The sequence below is a fragment of the Magnolia sinica genome, chromosome 6 (assembly GCF_029962835.1).
Source record: "Magnolia sinica isolate HGM2019 chromosome 6, MsV1, whole genome shotgun sequence".
NCBI lineage: Eukaryota > Viridiplantae > Streptophyta > Magnoliopsida > Magnoliales > Magnoliaceae > Magnolia > Magnolia sinica.
The window spans coordinates 6,775,339-6,803,206 of NC_080578.1; the positions used below are offsets into that span (position 1 = coordinate 6,775,339).

A 27,868-nucleotide genomic window follows, 5' to 3' on the forward strand; every position below is an offset into this window, starting at 1 on the left:
GAAACCAAAATATTTGAAATTCAATTTAATATAAATTTTGAAACAAAATACAATAATCCTCCATATGTTTCAAAATAAAACTCTTTTAGATTAAAGCGTAATAGTTATGCAATGGTGCTGGTGTCACCATAGACTCGAACCGATATTAGAGTAAGCAAGACAGGTCTATAGGAATCAGTCTTGAACTTGAATCTTTTTAATGTAAATCGTAAGTATATGCCACTCACACAACTCTTCCTCTGCAAGTAATTATGCAGTTCGATGCGTTTTAGCCATACACCATTACCTGAATTTCATGAGTCTTCTATAGAATTCGCTTAAATTCTTATAGGAAGCGACCTCGACCTCCACACCATATAGGTGAATTTCATCAAGTGTATGCAGCAACTGTATACACCCCAAATATATGGTTATGGATCTATTAAGAGTTCTAAAAAATGCATCCTCCTGTGTTACTGCTAGTACTGTATATCATAGAAGGAACTCATATAACTCAGTGCAATTGTCTACCTTGTGTCTTGTTGTTTACCCATTGAACATATCTCATGAGATCTCTACTTGTATAGGTTATGTTACCGACACTGGCAGTTCATATATTAGGCTCAGTCATATTCCCTTTGATGTATCATTGACTAATCTTTTACATAGTCCTTTAGTTAGAGGATTTGTTAGATTTTTTTCTGACCTCACAAAGTCAATAGATATGACTCCATCATGCAACATATGTTTTACTATATTATGTCTAAGTCTAATATGTCTACTCTTTCCATTATATATTTTACTCTTTGCTTTTTTTATAGGTGCTTGACAATCACAATGAATAGACACGACTGATACAGGCTTTGGCCATAATGGTATATCAGCTAAGAGATTTCTAAGTCACTCGGCTTTTGATCCAGCATTTTCTAAGAAAATAAACTCGGATTTCATAGTTGACCGAGTGATACGTGTCTGCTTGGTAGACTTCCAAGAGACTGCTCCTCCACCCAAAGTGAAGATATATCCGTTAGCGGATTTTGTCTCATTTGAATCACTGATCCAATTAGCATCATTATATCCTTCTAATACAGCAGAAAAATCATTATAATGTAAACCATAGGCCATACTGCCTTTTAGGTATTTCAAAATCCTAGACAAAGCATTCTAATACTCTTTTCCAGAGTTATGTGTATATCTTCTTAGCCTTTCCACTGCAAAAGATATGTCTAGTCTAGTGCAATTTGTTAAATACATGAGGCCACCAATTATTCTACAATACTCCAATTGAGACATACAATTACCTGTATTATTCATGAAAGTCACACTGTAATCATAATGTATACTGACAAGTAAACAGTCAAATTGTTAAACTTTCTCAGTAACTTCTCAACGTAATGAAATTGTGATAATACAATAACACCATCTTTCCTAGTAACTTCAATATTCAAGATTATACCAGCCTCTCATAAGTCTTTCATGTCAAATTTAGATGACAAGAATTTCTTAGTCACAATAACTTATTTAATATTAGTTTCAAAAATAAGCATGTCATCAACATAAAAGTATATAATAACATAATCATTTTTAGAAATTTTACTATATACACATTTATCTACATCATTTATATGATAGCCATTTGATTTTAAAACACCATCAAAATTTTCATGTCATTGTTTAGGAACCTGTTTTAGACCATATAGTGATTTAATTAGTCTACATACTTTATTTTCTTTACCTGATAGCTTACAACCCTTAGGTTACTTCATATATATTTCTTCTTCTAAATCTCCATTTAGAAAATCTATCTTAATATCCGTCCATCTGGCGTACCACCAGTTTATATATGGAGGCTATCGTTATTAAGACCCTGATAGTTGTAATCCTATTTATAGGGGAATATATATCAAAATAATCTATTCCTTCCTTTTGTTTAAAGCCTTTTACTACCAGCCTAGCCTTAAACTTATTAATAGTTTCATTTGATTTTAGCTTATTTCTAAACATCGATTTACAGCCTATTGGTTTGTTTACAGGTGGTAGGTATATAAGTTTTCAAGTGGTATTAGATATAATAGATTCCAACTCATCATTTATTGTTTCATTCTAAAATATCGCATCTAGAGAGTTAATCGCTTTTGTATAAGTTATAAGAATATCTTCCACTAAGAAGGTGAAAAAACCATCTCCTACTTTAGTTTCTCTTCTAGCTCTAGTACTTTTTTTTGGTTACATCTCTTCTATTACCTGATCGCAAACACTTTTACTAATAGACGCGATATCTGATTCATTAACTTCCTTTATTCCTATATATTTAGATTTCATAGGGAATACGTTCTCAAAGAATTCTGCATCCTTAGCTCTTATAATTGTATTAGGAAGTAAAATATTATTATTAGTTTTTAAAACTAGAAATCTGTAGGCTGCACTATTTTGTACGTGTCCTATAAATACACGGTCGGTTGTTTTAGGGCCTAATTTTCTTTTCTTAGTTTCGAGCAATCCTACTTTAGCAAGACACCCCCACATTTTAATATATTTATAAATAGGAATATGTTCTTCCAAAATTTATAAGGTGTTTGTTCAGAAGATTTAGAAAGAATTCTTTTTAGGATATAACAAGCAGATAGAATTGCTTCTCTCCACATATTTGAGCTTAAGCTTGAACTATTTAACATAGCATTCATCATCTCCTCTAGAGTTCTATTCTTACGTTCTGTTATTTTATTCTGTTCTAGTGTATAAGGAGTTGTAGTTTCACGAACTATTCCACTTTTTTCACATAATTCTATAAATTGAGAAGATTCATATTCATCTCATTTATCTGTTTTAAGTCTTTTAATTTTTATATTTAACTGATTTTTAACTTCAATTTTGTATTTAGAAAAAACATTTAAAGCTTCATCTTTATTCCTTAACAGATATACTCTAATAAACCCAGGGTAATCATCTACAAAAGTTATGTAATATTTTTTTCCACCTCTAGACATTTGATTTCTAAAATTACCTAAATCACTGTGTATCAATTCTAATATAATAAAGAATTGTTCTATTCATTTAAAAGATTTTCTAATGAATTTTGATTCTACACATGTTTCACATTTATCAAATTCTTTATTAGATATATTAGGTAATAAACATAATATTTTCATTTTCTTCAAAGATACTACATTCACATAACCTAATCTAATATATCATAGATAAAAGAGTTCAACGATATAAATAAAATTGGATGTCTTCTTATTATTATCATTGAATACATTTATAATAAATAAACCATCGCTACAGTATCCCTTACCAATAAAAGTTTCATTATTAGTCATTACAAGCTTATTTAAATCAAATATTGACTTGACACCAGCCTTATTGAGGAGCGAATTAGAGACCAAGTTTCTTCTAATGTCAGGCACATGTAAGACATCACTACATTTATAATGAATAAACCATCATAGTATCCCTTACCAACAAAAGTTTCATTCTTAGTCATTACGAACTTATCTGAATCAAATACTAACTTGACACCAGTCCTATTTGTCACACCCCAAACCCGGAGGTCAGATTCACAGGAATCTCGATTGCCGAATCCGGTGCTGACAGCCTCCGTAGTACCCCATTCTCAGCTCCCAGCTTCTATACGCTAAATTCTGATCCTGGGACCCTATAAGGAGAATTTTTCAACATACATTTTTTTCTCATAAGAAGCATAACCACAAGTATGCCCAAATCACAAAGGCAACATCATCATTACATATCCACTAATATAAACATTTGAATACAATGTTGAAAGGAAAATACATATATAAAAAATTAAAGCTCCAAAAGACGGCTGCACGCTCCAAGCTTGACACTACTGCAACCCTAAGCCACCTGTAAGCATATATCATTCATAATCTTATAGAAAGCTTAGAGGATGGTATAAGTGTGTGCGCAAGGTAAGTGCCAAGTATTTAATACAATGCAATAATAATACAATATCAGAATTCTGGCAAGATCATGAATCATACGATATCGGAGTAAGCGGAAATACTGCAAGTCTATAAATCATACAATATCAAAGTACGCAATACAAATCAGCTATGCAAATGAGGAGTCATAGAGAGCCAAATATCAGATATTGATGGTACAATGTAATATGTAAATCCTGTTAAGTCTGTTTAGGTCATATAAGTGCAGAAACATAGTAACCCAAAATGCCATATGCCTGCGGATGTAATGCAATATGTGATGCGAATGAAATGACCAAGCTGGAGTGTAAAGTCGGGATGATAGTACGTAGTATTGCAGCCTACGGGGTCCACCACAAGGGACTTCTATCCAAACCAGTCTTATACCTAAATTTGGATAGTCAGACACAATGTGGTAAACTCCTGATCTCAGGTTAGTCGCGCGCCTCAACCGAAATCCTGGCCATTGCAAAGGTACACGTAACAAATAGTTGCCCACCACCAGCCCGAGTGGATATATAGTGAATGAATGAGTATGTAACTCATGCTCAATAAGTCCACATATCGGTACGGTTCCTCTCTTGGATCATCACCGGGGTCTATTACACTCTACGTCAGCTTGCCGCTCCTATCCGAGCCATACCTGGGTAAGTCAAAGAGACCTCACTATCTGCCTGCCAATATTGGGCCCGGCTCGTCGATAGCGGACCCATTCCTTAAGCTGGTCAGACTCAACCTAGATATTGCCCCCCTCACTTAGGCGGGTAAGGTCACACCCCCTCCTAATCGACCACGGCACAGTGGGAGACGCGGCCTACTGGTATATGACCCTCACGCGCTCATATATATTCACTCAGTCTCGACTTTGGGGCATCTCTTAGCCACGGAGGTTTAAGAATTTTCACCAACGAACATCTATGACGCCTGTATGCTAGAACCAAACATTTTCGGTGTCCCATTTGGCCATCCACGATATGCCTGTGGAGGCTACGACCCTGATGTTGCTAGGGCATACAATACTCACAACATGCAATGCAAGATGCATGAGTCATATAATTCAGTCATGCATCCTCCTATGCATACCGTGCGCTTATATGAGACAATCTCCGCCTATCAGGGAGTCTCATGGCAACTGCCCAATGATATATGCAATGGTCAATCACATCTTATAACAAACATGCAGATGATGCGTATGGGCATGTATCATGATGCTATGCTGTCACATACTCATAATCGGTATCAATAATCGGCATCAACAATCGGCCTCGACAATATGGACGTTTAACCAACATTGCCCCTGAGGGATGGCCCACATAAGGCCTAACATATAGTGGACTCATGGCCTCACACAAAGGCCTAATATACCATACCATGGGCCTTACTCAAGAGCTTAATACGCATCACGGTGTGCCTCTCATATGAGCTTAATATATATCACAATGGACTCCATCGCCTGCCCCTCAAATGCATCACAATGGGCCTCATCACATACATCATATTCATCACATTAGGCCTTAAACATGGGGTGAATACACATCACAATGAGCCTCAAATACGGGTCACATATACATCACATTAGGCCTCAAACACGAGCCGTATATACATCACATAGGCCGAATACACATCACAATGGGCCTTAACTACGGGTCGCGTATACATCATATGAGTCTCGACAATCAGCCTCGGCAATCAAAATCGGTCTCGACAATCGAAATCGGCCTCAACAATCGAAATCGACACACAGAATCGATCTCGATACTCGGCCTCGACAATTGGAATCAGCCTATACAATCGCACCTTCAAACCTCCACTGTTTTCTGCAGTGGTCTACCTGGTAGACAGTGTGGATAAGGAATAAATACAATACATCAATGGTGGGTCCCACCGTCCATATGGATGGTGTAGATAATAAATGCATCACGGTGGAGTCCACACTGATGGACGGTGTGGATCAAATCCACACATCATGGTGGGACACACATACAATGGATAGTGTAGAACAGCATATACATTATGCTAAACACCCATCGTCCAGATAGTGGACGGCTGGGGTAAAACACATACCTCATAGTGGATACCCACACATGTACGGTGTGGATCCAAAGCATATATCAGGGTAGTGTACCACCATCCAGATGATGGACGGTGTGAATAAAATACATACATCACATGGGACCCACGTGCTGGGCAGCATGGACGCAACACACGTATCAGGGCAGGCCTCTAGACGGTGTGGCCTTTTCATAAATGTCAAGTGGGTTCCCATGTGGCCAATACATACAAAAGGTGGATCCCACCATCCCACGTGTTCACCTGAGATTTGGATCTATCTCATTCTAATGCCATAAAACGATCTTGAAAATGGTTGGACGGTAAGGATACAATGCATGCATCATGGTGGGTCCCATCGTCCAGGGCCTGGACGGTGTGGATAGAACACATACATCATTGGTGGTTCCCACTAAATGGACTAACGGTGTGGGTATACATACATCAGTGGGTCCCACGTGGGGCCCACCATAATGCTTATCTCCATCCAATCTATTAATAAGGTCACACAGACTTGGATGCAGAGGAAAAACAAATTTCATAATGATCCAAAACCTCTTTGACCCAAAAGGGTTTCAATGGCAGACGTTCAATTCACTACTGTTTCCAGTGATGTGGGCCACCTGAGTTTTGTATACTGCCAATTTTTGGGGGGCCCACTGCCTTAAGGGGCCTACCAAATGCACGGTGTTGATGTTCACACACAGCACGGTGGGGCCCACGGTCCCAGCCTCCAGCTCCACGCAACAGTAGGACGCTGTTGCGTCCTCTGACGTCAGTGGTAGCAGCCCTGCTGCATGTTATATGCATATATATATTTAAAAAAATTATTTTTTTGTGGTTTTTCCTAGGTGGGGCTCACATCAGGGGAATCTGACCCAGCCATTGGTTTCTATGGCTCAAGAAAGACCCATCAAGCCCAATATTCGATGTGTTTTGGTGTATAGAAACATCAGGGTGTATTTCAACGGTAAGAATACTGTTCTCTATGCTATGGCCCGCTAGAAAGTCAGATTAGCTTCATTTTTCGGCTCAACGCCTTAAATGAGTTGGGGAACGGGATAGACGACATGGATTGGACCCATACATCAAGGTGGGGCCTGCATGAGCAGTCCACCCAAGTTTTTAAATCAAACCGATATTTTTGTTTTTCACATGGCACGTCCGCGTGCCGTGTACACCCCACTGTCTGCTCATGCTTCACTTAACCCACGTCCAGCGTCTAGGGACACTGGACGAACGGTCTTGAATATTTATCAAGGTGGGTCCCACATAGACGTGGCCCACTTGATTCAGATCAATTTGATAATTGCGTTTTCCATCACCAAAGGGTAGGGCCCACATGGCTTAGACGGTGTAGATCCAACACGTCCATCAAGTGGGTCTCATGAAAGCGGGCAACATGGATACATTACATATATCATGGGGCCAACAATCAAGGGAAGAGAGAGAGAAAGAGAGAGAGAGAGAGATACGTGCGATGGAGGGCTCCGCCACTATGAGCCCTCCCCTTTCATGCATTCAATCATACATCAAGTGGGTCCCAATACATGTGGGCCTACCAAAACAAAAATCAATGGTGGAGATTCCTTCTCCATCAAAATGGAAGGTCTAGATGACCCCTTTCAAACTAGAAAGTCAACATTATGATGGGTCCATGGAGGATGGTCCCATCATGGAATGGTCATGAGATTCAAGGTGGGCCATCGACCACATCTAGGGTCCAAAGTGAGATCCATACCATCGATTGGTAGGCCTCACTTGGCCCATCATCAAAACAAAAAATTTAGGCCTATAGAAACACCCACTTTTGATCTCCTCTTCCTTCTTCCATTATAGCCTCTAGAGCTCCAAGGGGACGATTTCAACGGTCGAGATGATCTTTGGATAGTGGAGATGGGAGGTAGGAAAGTGGGCCACACTAGCTTCTCCATGGAAGCCATGGACGTTAAACTCTCATGAAGTTGCTTGAAATGGAGAGAGAGAATGAGAGAGAGAGGGGTGATGGGAGAGAGGGATGGATGTACTTGTGTAAGGGAGACAGTTGAATTTGGAGTACTTGTGTAAGAGAGAGGATGGTTGCTTGTACTTGACATGTGAAGTGATGGATGTGTACTTGATTGATGGGACATGTTGTAGAGATTCTCTTGGGATAGCAAATGCGTAGCGTTTTCTCGAACTGAATGCAGTCTCACATCACCTGGCCCGGGTATCGCCTCGACACGAGAGATGCGACGTCGGAACCGCGACGACGGCGCGGTCATAATGATATAAGTCTCGGGTTGAGTAGACTCAGGTTAACAGAACTCGGCTTAGGATCACGCGCAAACATCGGATAAAGGTCAAAGGTTGCTGGACTTTGATTGGGAGGACTGCGGGAACCTAAGGAATGGTACGGACTAAGATACGGGTCTTACACTATTGATGAGCGAACCAAATACCAAGTTTCTTCTAATATCAGGCATATGTACGACATTATTCAACATTAGAGTATTTTCAGAAGTAAGTTTTAGAAGTACTTTTTCTTTTCCTATAACTGGATATGTTCTAGCATTACCCTTGAACACATGTTCATCATCTCCTGATACTTGGTAGGAGGTAAATATGCTACGATCCTTGAACACGTGCCTAGTTGCACCAGTGTCTAGTACCCACCCCAAGTTGCTTATAAGGAAGACCTCTGACACCACAACTACTACCATGTCAGACTCATTGCCTGTTTCTGTAAGATTAGCCTACAACTTGTCTTTATTTTTCTTAATTCTTCCGGTTTTAATGTGATGCCCAGGCTTTTCACAGTTGTAGCAATTTCCTTTTTTCTTGAATTAATTGTTTTCATTCTTCTTTTTAACCCTACATTTATTTGCATAAATCCAGGTTTGTCATAGTTATGACATATGCCCCTTTTCTTATTATTTTTTCGACTTGATTCCACGAGATTCGCCTTTGAATCCATCTTATTTTCATTTTCTTTTTGGTCCCTGATTCTATTGGTCTCCTCTATTCATATGTGTACGATAATAGTTTTCAAAGAAACACCGTTCTTTTTATGTTTCATTCTATTCTTATATTCTTTCCATGAGGCCGGGTGGTAACTTGTCTATTAGCGCTCTTGAAAAAATGCTTTATCTAACTTAATTCCTTTAGTCGACAGTTCATGAACTAGATTTTGAAAATTATGAATCTGATTAGTGACAAATTTATCATCTGTCATTTCATAATAAAGGAAATTAGCGATTGCATGTTTATTAGTGCTTACATCTTCTAATATGTACTTTTTTTCTAAAGCAGTCCATATGTCTTTAGTAGATTCGTAAGAATTATACACGTTATATAGTTCGTTGGACAAAGAGTTTAGAATATAATTTTTACAATTATTTTCATCTGCTACTTCGGTATGATTTGCTGGATCTATAGTAAATGATTCAGACAGAATGTATAAAACTTTAAGGGTGATCAGTGCGAACATCAGTTTCTGTTTCCATCGTTTAAAGCATTGTCCAGCGAACGATTCTATTTTGGCTAACTCAGCAGAAGCATTTACTGTTACGATAGACATAGTCTATGTAATTCAACAATTCGATTTCAAGATTGTTAGAATATATGTTGAATTAAATAGACTATATAGAAAATCGAGAACTAAAAAAGAAAATAAAATTTGAGAAAGAAGACTTATTGAAATGAGTCGAGGCGTGACGTGAGTCACTCGGCTTGAAATCGAATTTGCTCCCCTTAGACAGCGTCCCAAGTGCAACAGGTTTCAAGAGCAATCGACCTCCAGGATACAACGACTATAACCTGGTCCCAGTGGTGCACTCACTGTATGCGGTCTCGAACCACTTGCATTTAACCCAAAAGTGCTGAGTTGACTCAGCAATGAACTCAGTAAAATTTCTTAAACCAGAACTAGAATAATAGAGAGAGTTTTTAGAAGAGGAGAATAAAATGATTTTTGTACTTCAGAAACAAGAACGGAAGCCCTTATATAGACTCTAAAGTGGTGCATTAAGCACCCTTTTGAAAGGGTAAGATTCGTTGGGTTTAAACCCAACAGATGCGAGTACACTCTCGCAAATAAAGTCCCATGAGTACCCATACACACACACACACCCACGCAAGTACACTCGCACTCGCACTTGCACCCGCACTTACTGTAACACCCCGAAATTTCATGAGTCGAGTAGTCCTTGACTCCCGAGGTTCCGGGAGTTAATCTCGCCCCTTTGGGCAGGAAGTGCATTCGAGCACTTGTCATATGATGATCACGCATCCAAGTGGTTTCGCGTAAATAGGTAACAGGTTACTAAATGATCAGCATTGTCTAAATAAAGGTTGTCGAAAGGAAACAAATAACACGTGGTCTAAGTCAGCCCGTCGGAGAGCTAGAAGAACGAGAATTCCACCTCCTGGTCCAAATATGCGTCTTCGAGTGCATCTGCCTCAATGGTACCTGCATCTAAGGGATTATCTAATTGGTGTTTTAAAACATTGTCCCAGAGTGGCAATGAGTGATCAACTCAGTGGTACCATTAACAATGAGCTACGCATGTTATCAATCCAATCAATACATGTAAGGATGTCTAAGAAAACATCAATTTCAATTTAATTCTTGTCAATTAAAGAATATGAAGTCGTAACATGAACATACTCCTAAATGGTGTAATGCAATGAATTTAATTTAATAGTTAGGCATTTCGTCATTTCGATTCACCCCGTGGGTTAGGGAAACTAAAATACCCTCATCTTATATTGGTCTCAATTGGTTTACGGGCTCGGAGTGGCGGAAACACTCCTTGGCTGCGTCTCAAAATCTGGTATTAGGTTCATGACCCGCGCAACAATTCCCCCATCGATAAGATGTCAGGCCTGTATCCTGGTGACCAATCCATTCTTTAGGATCCCGCGATCCTCTCCATTGAATTCCGGCAACCCATGACCTGCAGATAGCGTTTAGGAGCGACCATGAGTTACGTCCTGTGAACCCGAGCCAACTCAACCCATAACCTATGCTATTGCGACAACGCCGTCGCCGCAGTTCCAACGACACGTCTCGTGTACTAATCCGATACCTAGACTAAGAGATCTGACATGCGCATTATCCCGTCCGTTGATTGCGCGTTGTGGGACTCAAGATCTCCAGGTAGAGAAATATCTCTACAACTAATCATGATGGTGACATCACCCTAGCCTACCTAGGGTAGGATGATGTCACCCTAGCCCCATGCTTCTGTAACACCCCGTACTTTATAGTCCTCGGGTGTTACCATAAAGACCTAACTTAGTATATGCACAAGTCGACTTATTTAATTGTTCACTTCATTTTAACATAAATCAGATCATTAGGAACCATCTCTCTCCATGAATTGAGTCATCCAATCGTTGATTTACATTAAAAACTACTACATCACAAAAGAATTCACATCAACTAAGCTTTGTTAAATTGACAAAGTTGTACGAACTCAATTTTGGGAACGAGGTCGTCGAACCCACCATCCATTGCATATTGATGTCTGATAAGATGAAATCCCCACCCTGATGTAACTAATGGGCTAGTTAATCCCATATTAGCCATTGAATCCCGTGTAATTAGTCCTAGAACCCTGGATCATCGAGAAGCTTGTCTCGTGGAATGATTTGACCATTAGAATTTCACGAGTTGGGAATTAACTATAAATTTAGGAATCGTGACCATCTAGCTCTAAACTCAACTGTCAAAAACTCATCCAAATAGACTTTAGAATCCCTAGGACCATTATAGCCGTGTATGGTCAAATTGAATGCAATCCGACCATCGAATGAATGGAGATCTACAATTAAAGGACCAAAATCTAAATTTATGGCCCATCTGACGGACAGATCTACTAGAAATTCGGTCTGATGACCAATTAGGAGTTGCAATGTAGAATTGATGGTGTAGATTTGATAAAATACCGCTGTGGACCCCACCTTTATACCGGGTGTACACGGAAGGGTGTACACCCGCGGTGCACTGGATGCACAGCCTGGTCAATCGGGCGTTGACCCGAGCAAAAAAAAAAAAAAAAGGAGAAATCTCTCCCGTTTTCCCGCCCGACGCTAGTTCAAATGGGACCGTCCCATCTGATGAAGCTATCACCGTCCATCTAAATACAGGATTAAAATCTACACCGTCCATCTGAATTGTAGAGTCCCACCGACCACGACCATGGTGGGATTTCCGATTGAAAACCATCCGCGCCGCCTCGGTTAACAACCCAGCAAACAACACACGAACGTGTCGCTGACGAGGATGAAATAACCACGTCCGCCTCACCTCTGACCAATCCAACCATTGGAAACCGTCGGACGGGATCCACGCACGCATCCAGCACCTCGTCAGCCCTAGGGTTTCCAAAAACACACCCCCTACCCGACGGATTGCGGAAAGAATCTTTCCTGATAAGGAAAGATGCATTCATCCGTTCATAGAGGTCTGATAACTTCTCTCAAACTCATCCTGAGCATTTTGATTAGGGTTCTGTGAGGTTACCCTAGCAAACGAGATTATGACGAGATTTTCAAGTGGCGGTGCGTTTTTCCTTTGTGGAGTGGCTGTCTTAACCAAAGGCCCTCCGTGCACTGTTCGATCATTTTTGAGCCATATCAGGACCATCCAAACGGCCCTGATCTATGGATGAACCACCCGATTGAAAATTGCCATTATCATCTCCCATCTTCCTTAAACTGACTGTGAAACCCACCTTCCGCTGATGTGGCCCATTCGCTCATCCAAGCCGTTCATCGGGTGGCCCACACCACTTAAAGTCCATCAAGGGGAATTGCTCGGGCCCCGCTCATGAGCGAATGCATAATTATGTCCGGACTGCAAGCCAGCCGCGGCTAACTCAAATCCTCTCCACGCTAATCTGCGTGATTAGCTGTGGAAACGTCCGGAAACAGTAAAGGCTATAAGTAGCCCGATTTTAGGGCGAATCCCAAGGAGAAAAGGATAGGTAATAGAAAGAGGAAGGGACTGAGATTTTGACGCCACTGGGGCGAGTTGCAAGCTGTGTAGCAACTCGACTCGGCTCGAGGCATCTGATTCTAAAGAGGAAGCTGTGAGTGGGAAAGAAACTGTAAGAAAGGAAGAAGCAGGGTGAATGAAAAAGGGGAGGCTGTGAGGGTTAGTTCGGGAGAAACGGCTGGGACGAACTCCTAGCTACGATTCCGCCTCAAAACAGGGACCGGAACCGGGTTCGGGCGGAGTATCCCTCACTTCCAGCGTATTAGCTCCCTTCCAGCACTCGTACCGCGCCCCTGATCAGGTAAACTCGCAAATCCTCCCTCAGTTATCGCTGAAATCCGTCTGCTTGGCTGACTGTATTCACTGTCACCCCAACTCAGTCACGAGTTGAGTGACTCAGTTACATTTCTGGATGGAGAATCCAGATCGGAACCCATGGCTGTGATCGGCCTATCATGCACAACGACCAACACCACAATCCAATCTCCAATGGATTCACCCAGTTATTCATTGCTAGCCAAAGGAACTCGGTTTGGGGAGCTAGCACTGAGTCAGTGACTCAGGTTCAGTTTTGGGAAGAAAACCCCGACTCAGCTGAGCCTGGGTTACGGTTCGCCCAGTTTAGCTTGTGCCCAGCCATGAGTGTTACAGGTTTGCCCAATTGGGGACTGACCCGATCATGTTTCCCAATTGGGTCAACTCAGTACCCCTTATCAGGCTGACTCAGTCAGTTTTTCCAGCTGAGTCAAGCTGACTCCAACCAGTTGCAAGTAATCTTGAGAAGCATTGGGTCCAATAGACCCATGATCTAACCCTATGGCTAACAAAACCCTTGAAACAAGCTCAACTAGTTATTAGTTGGTGACCTCAACCGAGTCAACTCGGTCATGGCTCACTAGTATCTTCTAATGTGACAAACAGGTGCCGATCTCAACCTTTTTGCCGTAAAGAATACTCTCCTTCAATCAGTCCAAACCAGATCATCACACTCATTTTATAGGATCATTACAAATAAGGGAAAATACCCCAAGGTGAGGAATGTCCCACATTGCTTCATTCATTTAATTGAACTCTAAGCTAGTTTGAGCCTAATGTTTAGGGACACTAAAGTTGTGATTTCATTTCTCTGTTCATTGATCAGCTATGAGTGAATGCCTAGAATTATTATTATTGTTCATTTAAGGACTTGTATCATACTCCATGTTTGAGATTGCATAGTTACATGTGCATTTCTATCTGCCAAGCATGAGGCAAGAGGTCCTATTCTCAATCATATTATGAATAGTATTACATGTACATTCCTATCTGTTAAACATGAGGAAAGAGATCCTATTCACAATCATATTATAAATAGTAGAATTTCCCATTACACTCTACATATGCTAGGTCCATTCTTGGTTGAATCTGATGTGTTCTAAATTTTGGAACAATATGTATAGTGAACTATTTCTTCTATCTCTGCTTTCTGTGATGAATATGAGTCTATATTTCATTTCCTATTTCACAGATCCTATATTTATAAGATTTAGACTTAGTCTTGTGTTTTATATAGTATTTTAGAATTTGCTTGAATTTAGGTATGGTACCACTAGTGGTGATAAGAATCATGGTATTGTAGGCACTGGCAGCCAAATACATATTGCTACGGTTTTAGTTCGTAGACTACGTAATTGCAGATGCTTTACAATAGTTCTAAACTCCACGGCTACGGATTTAATTCGTAGCAAAATTTTCTGTAGCGAAGAGTACTTAAAGCTATGGATAGTATTTGTAGCTAAAAGTTGTGCCGGATCCATAGCAATATGCCAAATTTAATAATAGTTGCGGTCAATATCCGCAGCTATTTACTACATTAAAAATTTCTTATAATCATTCATTCAATCAATTACAATAATGCTAAAAATACAAAGAAAATATCATCATAAAACATAAAATATTAAATAATTTGTTTCTAATAAAACAAGAAGCACACAAAGAAGGGACTTGGGCTGTGAAAGGAGTCCAAGCTTTTGTTGGGCATGTACTCGTAGAGAAGTATCTTTTCATCCCCTTGTATGCAATAACCTAAGAGCTTGACCAGATTCCTGTGTTGAAGTTTTGCAATCAATATAACTTCATTCTTGAACTCTTCTAGGCCTTGTATGGAACGCCTAGAAAGTCGTTTCACAACTATTTCTTGTCCTCCTGGTAGCTTCCCCTTAAAAAAAGTGCAAGTTTCATTCATTGCAACCAAATATGTTTTGCAGAAAGATGCAAGTGGAACATTAAAAAAAATAAACTGTCAGAATAAACACATTTACACCATTTTCAATTTCTATGAAATTTGTTTTTCGAGTATTGCAAGATTACCTTGTATACTGGCCCAAAACCCCCATGTCCAAGCTTGTTTGAATCTGAGAAATTTGATGTCGCAGCTGCTATACTTCTAACATCAAAAAATGGTATATCTAGACCTTTATTCCCCTCTTTTGAAAGATACTAGAATCCAGGAAGTCTTTTGCAGATGACCCAGTTGCATTGAAACTCGACAGTGACATTGTCAACTTTTTTTCCCCGTTTCCTAATTCATTAATTAAAAGAAATAGAATTCTCTTAGAAATAATATCAGCAAATTGGTTTCTGATTTTCGTGTTGAGAATCTCCCACTGACCTTTTTCCTTGACTGCTCTCCACAGAGAATAGATGAATAGGCCCAAGCAAAAACTCCCTATAACGGTGACTAGTGTGACCATTGAATGCAAGCTTCTCTTCTTATCCATAGAACGTAGGCCATCCTTGGAACCTTGGCCATCTGATGGAGAATAGATCAAACTTATGGTTAAGAAAAGAAAATAGCAGTTCTTAACTACATATTCAGCACCAAACATTGTTAAAGATTGGATAACTTGAATCTTCCAATCAAGAAAAGTGGGTGAGGCATAGTCCATTTGCTTTTGAGACCATGAGATACGAGACAACCTTTTCTTGGGTGTAGTATCAAAATATACCCATTCCATACAAGTGGGGTGTAATGTTCCCTCGTTCAGGGAAGAATTGTATCATCTTCAAGTCTTTAAGTTTGAGAAGTGGGACCTGTATGATCCAGACATGAACAGATGGACCCCACTGTTGACTAGAGATTCCTCAAAACATCTTCCCAATCAAACTTATAAGACCATTCTAACATTCTCCAGACAATAGATTGATAAGAATCAAATCCAGAAATGGACCATATTCAAGTATAAGAGAAGGGATGAAAGATTTGATATAGCTTCCAATCTGGGAGATTTTAGGGGCATGATCTATCCACATTGAAGCCAAACAGGTCAACCAAGTCCATATCATAGGTATTTCACTTGAGGATCATACAATATTTCTCTTGTGCGGGTGTAAGTAATGTAAGCTGTAGACTAAAAACACTCACCAGGGGTGCACGTACTATGTTTTTATTTATTTATTTATTATAATTTAGCTAGGAATTGATTACATTAGGTACCATTTAGTCAATAGAAGAAAACACTACAAATTGTTGACTAGTGCATTCATGATTTGAAATTCATAATTATTTAATTCCTATACATGCTTGGATGCCCAAAAATATTTCAGAGCAAAAGTTCAAAAATGCCTACGGTTAAAATGCTTAGAATCATCAGGTCATTGCAATTCTTGTGCAGCAACCCATCCTTGAGGCGGCCTATGAATTGGTTGGTCCCACTTCCATAATTGGTTTGTAGGTTAAATTAACACACAGCCAGTTGTAGGTGATCAGTCCAGGGAAATCAAACTTGTCAGTTGCCACTGGATATTGGTTATGCCCGACAACTTGCATTCGTCCATACCCTAACATTCCATCTATTACCAACAGATCCAAAAGTCGAGCCAGCAACAACTGTAAAAGAGAAGGTTCCGATTTCCAGCATATGGCATTGTTATTAAAAAAGAAGTTGATCTAGCGGACAAAAAACGGTAATTTGGGGGCCTATTGGGCACATAGCATATCAGGAACATATTTTCCCGTTGCCCCTTCTTGGATTAGAATCTGAGAAACAAAAGTCCAAATCAAGAGCAATGACCTCTCCGAACCTATTTTCTTCTCCAAGTCATGACCAAGATCTTCCAACATGAAATTCTCGCATTGATGATAGGGCGCAGCACACTGAAAGACAGATCCAGACACTGCCCTAAAAGTAGAGGTCTCTAGAGTAAATGGTGCATTTAGTGTTTATACCTGTCAAGCGCCTCAGCCTTCCGCTTCACATCAGCTGTCAAGAGAACAGGATTGGCATACTTGGGCAAAGCATCCTGCTGCTGCTTTTTCTCTCCCAGCCACGCCTCTGCCTCCCCACACTCATGTACAACCTACCAAATAATGCAAGCAATATCAGATAAGGACCTTAGATGATATAGTTACATCAGTTCCCCAATTATCTATCATCTTATATTTACTCAATTTCATCAGTACATTGTTCACAAACACCAGGAAACCACATAGGATGAACAGACTCCAAACCAGGATCCAACTAGGACTTCAAAAAAATAATTGCAGTTGGTCAAGCCATCTAGAATCTACCCAAATGAGAGTCACCCACAACATAAGGAACTTGAACTCAGCAGCCAAAACAATAATTTCAAAGACAAGATTGAACTTTTAAACAATGTACCTATCCAAGGCCATCGTCGATAATTCAGGAGAGTGGAGAGACTGAGAAGGATGTTGCTCACAGAATTAGAGCTGGGTGGATGAATTGGAAATGTGCCTCTGGAGTTTTATGCCATCGCCGCATACCAATGAAACTGAAGGGGAAGTTTTATAGGATAGCTATAAGACCAGCCCTGCTTTATGGGACAAAATGTTGGACAATCAACAAACACATTTTCATAGGATGGGCGTAGCCGAAATGAGGATGTTGAGATGGATGAGTAGCAAGATGAGGAAGGACAAAATTAGAAATGAATCATTTGATGGAACTTAGGAGTAGCACCAATAGGTAAAAAGATGAGGGAAAGTAAACAGAGATGGTTTAACCATGTGCAACCGAGACCAGGAACACATCGGTTAGGAGGAGCAAGTTGGTTCAAGTTGAAGGCTCTAAAGGGCAAGGGGAAAGGCCCAAAAGGACATGGGTGAATTCCCTAGTTGACCCAATTAGTTGGTATAAGACCTATAGATGATGATGCCCTATTCAAGACCACCGTTACCTTCCCTAATGCAGTTGCATACAATTCCCTTCCCTTTGCATTTGGCTTAATTTGACTGTGAATATTTGTGATATGTGAGGCTGCCTGATTAGAATGTACAACTTTTAACACACCAACAAACAGCAGCTCGGAAGATACAGAATGTACAATACCTTCTACTTTTCTGCTATGTCGATGTGATCGAATTTAGGATCTTGTGACATAGCTGCCTCTCTGTAGCTATTGATGCAATAGACAAGCTGATCAAAAACAGCTCCCCATTCTGTGGACTCCTTGTCACACTCCTCAATGGGGTCACCTTGCTGCAAGCTGAATGTCAGTGTCATCTACATAAAGATCTTCTCAAATTAATATACAGAGAGTTAAAAATGCAATACCTTCTTGAGCTCCTCCAGCTTGGCAATGTAAACACCCTTGGTTTCGTCATCACCATCTTCATACAACCAATCCTCCGTTTCCTGAAGTTTTGCGGAGAATGCCTCCCTCTCGGAATCAGTTACGAAATCCTGATACTTGTAGTGGAGCTGAATGAAAAAAAAAAAAAACCAAGAATCATGAGTTCAGATATAACAAGGCTGGTGTGCCATCCGCCAAGCATATACTAATAAAAGGCTTGCTTTACCTTGTTTCTCATGTCATAAACATATGCCTCCACAGCATTTTTCTTATCCTTTGTTTCTTCCATGACTCTGTCCTGAAGAGCCATCTATCCACATTGAAGCCAAACAGGTCAACCAAGTCCATATCATAGCTATTTCACTTGAGGATCATACAATATTTCTCCTGTGTGGGTGTAAGTGATGTCAGCTGTAGACTAAAAAAACTCACCAGGGGTCTACATACTGTTTTTATTTATTTATTTATTATAATTTAGCTAGCAATTGATTACATTAGGTACCATTTAGTCAATAGAAGAAAACACTACAAATTGTTGACTAGTGCATTCATATATGATTTGAAATTCATATACATGCTTGGATGCCCAAAAATATTTCAGAGCAAAAGTTCAAAAATGCCCATGGTTAAAATGCTTAGAATCATCAGGTCATTGCAATTCTTGTGTAGCAACCCATCCTTGAGGTGGCCTATGAATTGGTTGGTCTAGATTGATGGACACAAGAAACAATTATGTGAGACATGAGATTGATAATATGTGACCTGATTTTCACCGGATTCTTTATCAATTTGATTTTTTTGATTGATACCTTTAACTAAATGTTACCGGATTATTTACTGATTATAATTTTTAGATTCATACCTTTTACTAATTATATCATTTTCAGCGTTGCTATGATATAATTTTATTTTCTTTTTTCTTAAATTCAAATGTTTCCAGTTGCAGAGCTTGCAGAACTTATTGAACTGTTCAAAAATCCATGACCCATTTGCTTGGACAAACACTCTAAAGGTGAAAAAGAAAGAGGCTTTATTCTAATCATACTCTTATTCTTTAATTTGTAATAGCTTGGGTTGGGTCAAAATGCTGCTTTTTTTTTTATCATAATAATTTCTACAATTTATCACATAGGCCGTTTATGCTTTTGATAGTAAGCATTTATGTTATGGTCTGCTGAGTTTAGATTTCCAAAAGGCATTGTTCTGGAAATTGTGTGTAAATACATTCTAAGACTAGTGAATCAGATTTCAAGATTGAAGTACAACCATAGTTGTCTTGTCATCTAGCAACAAAACAAGTCAGTAGACTAAAATGAAACAGAAACAAAATGAGTTGGGAGAAGTAAACTAAAATTCCATTCATCATTTAGTCATAAAAGAGTCATTACATGCATATATACTTTTTCCCAAGCAAACCCTGATTTAATATTAAACATTGTTTATTCTAATTAGGATCATCCATTTTAACAAAATATTTAAAAAATGACAAATTATCTAAATTCCATCATACAACTCTTACATAATTCCATCATATTTCATTTAAATGATATCAATGACACATGCAGTGTTTCAAATAGCGCCCATAGCGTAGCGGTAGCGTATGCTACATAGCGTAGCGTGGCCGTAGCGCTACGTAGCATCCCAAATAGCATAAATCCCCTGTAGCACATGCTACAGGGGTCGTAGCGTACGCTATAGCTATGTAGCGCGTAGCGTCCGTAGCGTAAGCTACAATGTATTTTTTTACTATTTTAGTTTTTATTTTATTTTTTCACGTTTTCTTTGTTTCTAATGTTGAGGAATGTGACACTTGTATTGTACTTGATACTTTTAACCTATGGGATTTTTATTTCTTTTCATAATTGTGACTTGTATTTTCAATTAGACATTATTAATTAAAGTGGTTTGCTTAGGAAGTTGTTGATGTGATAATTATTTGATTTGGCTTATATATGTGGATTGGCTTTTGATAAATGATAACTAATAACTTTTTGGAACATGCTTATAATTGATAAAATGAATCATCTTTTAGGCTTTTTTATATTTTTTCCCCCTTTTTTTCACTATTAATTATATTTGTCCTATTTTTAAATTAAAAAATAGAAATATCGTGTAGCTTACGGTACACGCTATGTATTTACGCTACACGCTATAGAGGGCTGAGCGCTACGCATCACGCTCCCACTACTTAAAACATTGGACACATGTAAGAAAAATGACATAAAGAGTCCATGATATTTGATTGTTTGAGGGCTATATCAATAGGCTTTCAAACGGGGCCAATTTTTTGTCATTCAGACATCATTTGGGGCCCACAAAACCATATGCATGGTTTTTTGGAGCACTCTTCTGCACTTTTGTTGAGCCACTCCAAATCAGTGGCTCCCCTAGTAGAGGTTGTCTAAGCACAAGAACTCTAATTAAGCACCTGTACAACCATTTGTGACAGCTATTACTGCAAACCTTCTCCTCCAAGTCTATTATGAATTTCATTGTTATCAGGCTCCACTGGAAAATTTTCATGCTGTTGTGGTGGATGTACAAAGTGAGTGGACATGAACATTGCAGGAGAGGATTTCTCCTCATCATTGGTGACTACCTCATGATTCTTGTAATCATAGAACGACTCGGATCCTTTTGGCCCAGGCGCAGCAACATATGTTGATGCAGTCAGTGACACAACTTCCCAATCATTCCCACAGGAGGAAGTTTCCTCTCCATCACTCTGATCACCCTTCATTTCTCAAAAAACTAGCTTCCCTACAATCATGTGTTCCTAAAGGTCAGCATTCTGCTAAGTCAGTAGTTAGGAGAACACAAGATGGATAATTGACAGCAAAACAGCTGATCTCAGCAGAGTGCTAATGCCACAAAAGAAAATAACCCTTTCTCAAAATGGAAAAAAAGGTTCCTACAAACCATCCCTTTCATATTAAACCCATTTGGAGATTAAATCATGGAATGAATAAGTACATACATGAAAGATAAAACCCATAATAAATCAGATAATTAGTTGGAAACCAAACTATCCAAGAAACATAAATTCCTGAAAATATGATGTTTATGCTGAAAAAAATTGATAGGAAGCAATATAAACAATTCTCAGAGTCAAACTCATTGATAGAATTGGAGTCCTATAAATAAGCCTCTGGACATCAGACTATTCAATGAAGTTAAAACCCACAGTGCAAAAACCAAACCCACCTCCCTCCACTGAATGAAAAAGAAAACAAAAACCACAAATAAACCTTTGGATGTCAGAACAATTGACAAGTGCAAGAAAATTAACAGCACCGTATCTATAAGAATAGCTCAAGTATCAACATCATGAGTTCATCATTCTCCAAAATACCAAAGTTCCTACACATCACCCTCTTTAGGTTAGAATACATCAAGATAAATATTATAAAAATTGGAAAAAAGACTAAAACCATTCAATTCTCATTAATTAGCAGAAAAAAAAAATATCACAAAACCACTTCATACGAATCTATTGCATCAATCAGAAGAAGTAAAGCATTTAACATAACATTACTGGAATCCAATGAGAAAAGAAAATTTACTTTCTAAACATATTATCCTATTTTCATGATGTATCATCAAACTGCAGTAAGAAAAAATGGCTATTTCCAAGCAATACAATTCTCCCTTAATATGAGGATAAAAAATGAAAAACAAAAAACAAAACAAATTCACATAAATAAAAAACTACCGTCAAGGTTTATTTACAAATAGAACTTTTTACCATGTCATTATAAAGATAATTAACACAAGCTCTCCAACAATTTTTTTGGAAAAGCCCTAATCCTTTTCCCATTACAGATTTTAGGAAACCCCTAATTCCAATATTGTTTCTCTATAATCAGCGGATTTGTAGATCTATAAACCAAAAAAAAAAAAAAAAACCTAAATCTCCATTTGAGAGAAATGAGTACCTGTCAGGGAAGATGTGAAGGGCGGGAGCTGCTGGCCGCACCAGCTTTGGAGACAATGATGATGGCAATGGAGACGATGGGCCGAGAGGGAGAGGGAGAGGGAGATGGAGAGGGAGAGGTAGCACGAGACAGGGAGAGGGAGAGGGAGATGGAGAGGGAGAGGTAGCATGAGACAGAGGGAGATGGAGCAAGAGATGGAGAGAGGATTAGGGAACGGAGAGAGAGAGAGAGAAATAGAGGGTTTTTTTTTTTGGCATGGATGGGGTAAGACGGACCATGGACGGTCCTATCAGGGGCTCCGTGGGGCCACCGTGAATTTTTTGTTTATCCATTCCGTCCACTAATTTTAGGGCCTGTTTGGATGGCTGTAAGTTGGGTAAGTGGGAAGTTACTTACAGGGAAGTCACAGGTAGTGTTTGGGGGAGAAATATCACCTGTAAGTAACTTACAACGTAAGTCACTTACAAGCAAATCTACCAAAAAACTGCAGGGGGATGGGGATGGGGGTGGGAAGTCACTTCCCTGTAAGTCACTTACAGGCTCAACGGTCAGATTTTTAGAAAGAGGGGAAGAGGGAGAAACGCACCAACCCACCAAATCTCTTTCCGTCTCTGCAATCTCTCGCTGCAGTTACTGCCTTTCGTCTCTTCTCCTCCTAAAACGATAGGGTTTCATCTACCCTTTTTTTCTTCTTTGAAAACGGGAATGATTTGACCTTACTCTATAAGACACGCTGGCATCCAAACAGTCACTTATACGCACTTGCGTATTTTTTCACACGTGTCATGGGCCTCTAATCCGAACGGACCATGTGATGCAGCATCCCATGAAACCGTCAGGGACTGTGGCCTGTGGTTGGTGATCTTGTAGATCGTTTATCTAGTTGGTCTTACTGTGGCCTGTGGTTAGTGATTCTGTGATGTGTGATTCCACCATGATATATGTGATAATGTTTATGATGCCCATCCATCTCCTAGCTAGAATAAAGACTATGGCCCTCATTATAAGATAAGTTCTAAATGGGTCATGCCTCAGGAGCAATGATGGTTAAATGTCCACATTGTAAGAGCAATGGTGGTTAAATGCCCACATTGTAATCCTCCCTAGGGCCCTTTGTTAGGCCCATTCTCATCTATGGGGCCCCATAGTGTTACCCATCTAGCTTAGTGGGCTAACCCAAACCGTTGGGCCTTCATCATTGTTTATGCTTCCTCTATGACTTGTAGATTTGTCCTAGTCATTAGGCCCACCTTGTGCTTATTTGGCCCCCCTAGCAAGCCCAGTTTACTTCATAATGGAACGGGCAAGGAAGCCCACTCTTTGTTCTTAGGCCCATTCTTGCCATGAGTAGGTCACCTAGGCCCGACCTTGTTATGAGGAGAGCACATCATCTCCGTAGAGCATGCTTAGCACAACTTCATGATTCATGCCCATGCGCATCATATGTATGCTTGGTTGAGGAGTGATTGATCATAGCATGTGTTATTGGGTAGACTGTTTATGGGACTCCCTGAGGGATGGAGTTGCCCCACATGAGCGCGTGGTACGTGCAGGACTGATGCATGATTGGATAGTGTGATTCATGTACCCTGCATTATATGATTCAATTGTTGTATGCCCTAGTGATATCAGGGTGGTGGCCTCCACAAGCGTTCGTGGAGGATCGAATACCGAAAATTCTTGATTCCAGCACTGGGGCGCCATAGATGTCCCTGGGTGAAAGTCACTACACCATCATGGTACTAAGAGGATGCTCCAACGTCTAGACCGAGTGGATACATAAGTGCACGAGTGCCGAATACCATTAGGCCGCGTCTCTCATTGTGTCGTAGTCGGTTTGAAGGGGGTGTGGCCTTACCCGCCCGAGGGCAGGGGGTAAAGTTAGGTTGAGTTTGACCAGCTTGTAAATGGGTCTACTATCGACGTTGTTGAATAGATATTAGCTAACTATTGGCCGGATGGATAGTGAGGTCTCTTCCATTTGCATGGTTGCACGTCCAGTTGAGGCGGCGATCTGATGTAGAGTGTACTAAACCCCGGTGATTTTTCAGAGATGAGTTGTTTCGATATGTGGATTCAGATGTGGATTGGTATGCTTGAGTTACATCTCGCATATGACATTGGCCATGTAGGCCTTGCATCGCATAGCCTTGGTACGACTGATAGCATTCATGGACTTACCAACATGATTCTGCATTACTCTGATATTGCATTCTTGGCATATACATTGTGCATACACTTACACCACATTCTAAGCTTTTTATAAGCTTATGCACGATCGTTACGTGCTGGTAACACTAGGACGCCGTAGTAGCACTGAGCCTGGGTCGTGCACTGTCTTCTGGAGCTTTTGATTATCAATATTGTATTTCTCTTATGCGTTGTACTTAAAGTTTTTTTATCATAGTGAATTTTGTGATGGTGTTTGATGATTGTCTCTTGGTTATGTTGTGGTTATACTTCTTACGAGATAAATGTACGTTGAAAATCCTCCTTATAGCATCCCAGGATCGAAACCTAGTATACGGGTGCCAGGAACCGAAAATGGGGTACTACGGAGGCTGTCAGCGCCGGATTTGACGGTCGAAAATTTTGTGAACCCGGCCCCTAAGTTTTGGGCATGACATAAGAAGCTAACACTAGCCCTACCAACCGGTCCTACCGATCACTATGGATACGGATGACACAGTCCAGACGCACAGGATTAGACGGCTCATCGACGAGTGGAGGGCATTCACAATCTACATAAGAGTCGTCACTCATACGTACACGTGAGACGGTCGCGATATCATTGTGGTTAGGAATATCTGATTCACAGTTTCCTTGGTTGCTCAATGGTCACTATGGGGATGCTCGTCACCCCAGCGTAGGCCGACAGCTCGGACACGGTGTCCCACACCACCATGCCCGGCTCATGAGTCTCACGGATTCTTTCCTAATTGCGATTCACAGTGGACTCACTCAGTGGTAAAGAGGATACTCTAGGTTCCTTTCACGGTTAACTCAATCCATGGTCTTCAAACAATTTGTCGACTTTCGAGTTAGTTTGATTAACCTGGGGTACTTCGGCTCAACCAAATTGGTACAAATGTGCCATGCAGTCTGGCTACTATCGGTCTTCCAAGTTCAACCCGGGTCGATCGGACAAGCCAAATGCAGCCGGCTTGGACCGAATCATTCCTTAATTCAGGCGGTTAGTCGACATTCCAGAGGTGGGAAGAAATCATACGTCTCTACGACTTAGTAATCACCATGTTACTTTTGCATGTTATTTCTGTCGGGTTCACACAGGCATTTCATCAAACACATGACCGTTAGTGAAGTTACACATTCATATAATCCTAACAACTGACACAACTTAGTATTTGGTGTCCTAACATAACTTAGGCATTTCATCGAACACATGAGCATTAGTGGAATTACACATTCATGAAGTCATAACAGTTAACACGTAAGTAGCATTTGTTGTAATAGCTTTACTTAGGCATTTCATCGAACGTACAATCAACAACAAAAATGGGAACAAAAATGATTAGGCATTTCGTCAAACATATGGACTGCAATAGATTACATGAAATAGACCATTTGTAAATCATTTAAAAATGAAATGGCATAACAAATTTATAAGAGTAGATCACGGCCCACGATCATTATCTGGACCCTCAGGGGTCGATAAAAGGTAACCTAAAATTAATAGTCCACACCTTTGCGGTGAGCCTTCCTCTCTTGGCGTTTTCAAAGGTAGAGTTCGGCGGATGGCATCAGAATCTATACAACATATGTAGTCTATAAGGAAATTTGGAAAGAGGAGCTTCAATAAACCTAGGGTTTGGGTCGAGGGTCGGATCTCACCTCATTGTGGTTCTAAGGAACCCGAAAGAAGTCCCAGTTGCTACACGGAGTCCTCCCAGAGAAGAGGAAATCAGCGTCCTTTGGTTAGATCCTAACTCTCCCTACTTCCCTCTCTTTCCTTTGCTTCTTCTCTTAGAAAACCCCTAGGTTAGTAAATTTATGTAAGGGAGAGGGTGGGAGAAAATGGAGTATTTATAGCTCCAGTTCGGGTGCAAATGGCCTGAGGGCTAGGTTTTCATTATAGTAGCCCTATGGGAGAGTGTTTCTAACCTCTAGAGCCCATTATGGGGTGTACATGTCGATATACATATTAGGATAGTTAGCCTTAATGATGATCTACGTATGGATATGATCGGCCTGTCATTTGGATGCGCTGATCGACGGGTATGATCAAAAGTCCGTTCAACGGTCACCGATAGTCGATCGGGGCCGTAGCTATACGGATATATTTAAGAAAATATGTTTAGTTGGTACTCCTACTTTGGTTATGAATTGACGGTCCGAAAGTTACAACTTTGTGAAGAAAGAAGAAATGAACTTATTTCACTTAAGTTATATATTTCCATATAAGATATTCATACAACCGAAGCACTCGACTTGTGAATCCAAGTTGAACGATTCGAGACGCGATCTTAGCTCGATGTCCCGCGATGGGCGTTAAACCCAGCGAGACGGAAATTATTCTATAGTTTTGAAACTAGTGGCCCACTAACGAGTGGTCTAAAGCTTGTTCGGAAAATCGAAGCATTTATGTAATGAATTAGGTATCAAGATTTCTTGTGCGCAAGTATTAGGGTTTAGATTAACTACGTTCATAATATGCCCTATTTATAATTAGTGAAAATGACGATTTAATCTTACTAACCCTAAACCGTTATTTTTTTTTTTTGGTTAAATCAGTAACTGGATTGATTTGTTTGTTAATTAAGATCTGACCCCTACTTGTCTCGACTTTAGGGTAGATCTTTATTTAGTTACGGTTGTCTTGATTAGTCAGTGATAGGTCAACTAGATGTATGCCCTATGCGAACAAATTATGTGGCTAAACTCAGTGTTTAAGTGATCGGCTAAATTTGTTGACTTCCTACAGTAGATTAATAGGATTGGTGTGGTTCTTTATTAGTACCACTCGCGTATAGACTAACATCAAGTATTAATGGTCAGTAAGTGACAATATAGGTTATTATAATGAAAAATTTCAAGGATTTTTTTTGGAAATCCGAAGTAACAAAAATCCACGATGTTACACCCGCGCCCACGCCCAATCCAGACACAGGCTCAGCGCCCGCGCGCGCGTGTGTCAAAGCCTATCTTATATATAAGATGTTTTTCTTTGTCAAATCCGATGTGGGACAAAACTAATGACTCAAAAGCACTAAAATTTTCAAGTGTGGAGGGAAACCAAAATATTGAAATTCAATTTAATATAAATTTTGAAACAAAATACAACACACCATGTATTCATGTCCCTGAAAGAAATTGGGACAAAGAAATAACAAACAGCATATGATCTTAAATACATCGAACAAAACTTAAAAATACAGTATAAATCTATA

At 39.8% G+C, this 27,868-nt stretch overlaps 1 long non-coding RNA gene and 1 pseudogene across 1 annotated transcript; both read right to left on the reverse strand.

Annotated features, from left to right (window-relative positions):
- LOC131248105 (uncharacterized) lies at window positions 1-27,868 on the reverse strand. Its single transcript, XR_009172142.1, has 2 exons — window positions 27,767-27,868; window positions 1-58 (listed from the first exon to the last, which is right to left on the reverse strand). It is a non-coding gene; the product is annotated as an uncharacterized LOC131248105 (long non-coding RNA).
- LOC131248103 (heat shock 70 kDa protein 15-like) lies at window positions 16,649-18,896 on the reverse strand (annotated as a pseudogene).